We start from the raw sequence: 2,596 nt of genomic DNA, 5'->3' as shown, positions 1-2,596 counted from the left end.
GCATGATGCCATCTGAATGCTTTATTTATCTACCAGCAAAAGGGATATTTTATCCAATACATAAAAAATCAAGTTCAAATCATTATATATATATATATATATATATGTATATATATATATTTATATATATATATATATACACACACACAAATACATACACTCACACATATACACACTCATACATGATACAAGCACCATTGGTTTGGCATCTTTGCCAAACAGAAGGTTAACTAGTGACAATGCTATATATATACATATATATATGTATATATATATACATGTGTGTGTGTATGTATATGTGTATGCATACACACAGACACACGCACACACTAGCTTCTGGTTGCAAACGCACACACATATATACACACACGTACATATATATTATATATAAATGTAATATATATAATATATAAATATAATCTATAATATATATATAAATATAATCTATTATATTATATATATATATAATATGCATATTTGTATATATAATATGCATATCTATTTAATACATAGATATAATTATATATATATATAATGCATAATATATATAATATACATAATGCATAATATATATACATAATATATAAAATATATACATAATATATATGTATTATATATATATATATTAAACAAGAGGTAGGTATAATTGATTTAAAGCACTTATTTGTCTTTAAATAGCAAAGGTCTGTCTCGATTCAGACATTCCTTACATATCTATAGAATGTTATTCCACAGGATGCGAACTGCTCACATATCCGGAATCTTGGATTCAAGGAAACCATATATCACATATACATATATGTAATATATACATAAATATAAATATAGTATATACATAAACATATAATGTATATATATATATTAATATATACATGAATATATATATAGTATATACATAAACATATAATATATACATTATATATATATATATATATAATATACAAATATATATATGTATTTATAATATATAAATATATATATATGTGTATATATAATATATACAAATATATGTATTTACAATATATACAAATATATGGATATATATATAAAATATACAAAATACACAAATATATATATATATTTACATATATAATATATACTAACATATATAAAATATACAACTATACATATATATGTATATGTATATATATATGTATTAAATATATATATGTCTATAATATGTATATATCTATATATAATATATATATGTATATAATATATACGTATATTATATATATATAATACATATATGTAATATTTATATATATATATATATATATAATTTATATATATATATTTATTTATACATTATATATATATATATATATATATATATATATATAATTTATATATACATTTATATATATATATATATATATATATATATATATATATATATATATATAATTTATATATATAATATATATATATAATTATATATATATATATATACATACACACCCACATACATAATATAAGTCTTGATTTAACAAAAAATTGTTTTCTTTTTGGTGTGTGTGTTTAATATTCAATTTATGTTACTGTACAAGGGGAATGAGAGCCAGAGATGAAAGAAATTTTATTTAGGATGAAGTTCAATGAAAGATGACTGGCTAATTATATCATATACTTTAACCCTCTTTCTCACATCCACATAATTCCCAATAAGAACAGAAGTAATTTTTTGTGAGGTCAAGGAATATTGGGAGTTTCTTACTGTGAAGTGCCAATATCAGATAAAACTAGATTCATTAAAATTATACTGAAAGACAAGCGAAATTTTATTTGTATATATCTATGTATCAAGGAAAATTTCTAATTTGAGGAGCAGGGAAGGAGAGAGGAATGTTTAATTATTTCTAATATACATTAAATATAAAAAAAAAGAGGGGGTGTGTATAGCTGAAAACACACATCATAACTAAAAGGAAGATACTAGGACATAAATGGTAGAAAATTGTGAATGATAAATAGACTTTCAGTGGAAAAAGAATAGAGATGATAATGTCATAAGAATAAGCAGACACACACAAGTACATAGTTACTATATAAATTATGAATATAACATAAAATGACACTGCCTGAACATGCTGAAAAACTTAAATCATAATGAAAGTGAAACAGAAACTACAAGAAAAATAATGAGAATGCTATCTAAATGTTAAATTGAAGTGTTTCTAATCTATCCTATAAAAGCAACAGCAAGTAAAACATGATGGTGAAATTGCTAATAAATTAACTGAACAAAATTTAACTAAGTTTTGAAATAAAAATCAAACAAAGATATAAAGGTAGCAGTGATATAAAGACAGCAATGATAATGGACACTTTTAAAAAACTGAACTGATAAAATAAATTAATAGCGTGTTACTTTTTGTTTTTCTTTAAGACACATACACGAAATGACAGATGTAACTGAAAAATAAGGTTAGTGTTTCATAAGGACATTACTAATTAATGATAATGATTCTGATAAATGTTTGCAATTTTCTGATAAACTTTATCATTATATCTGGTAATAGCACTAAAACATGTTCTAAAATAATATTCTGACTAGATTCTGCTTTTTTTTAAAGAAAAAAATTTAATTCAACTG

This window comes from Octopus bimaculoides, chromosome 10 (assembly GCF_046866305.1).
Source record: "Octopus bimaculoides isolate indiv1 chromosome 10, ASM4686630v1, whole genome shotgun sequence".
NCBI lineage: Eukaryota > Metazoa > Mollusca > Cephalopoda > Octopoda > Octopodidae > Octopus > Octopus bimaculoides.
This window is presented reverse-complemented; position numbering follows the sequence as displayed.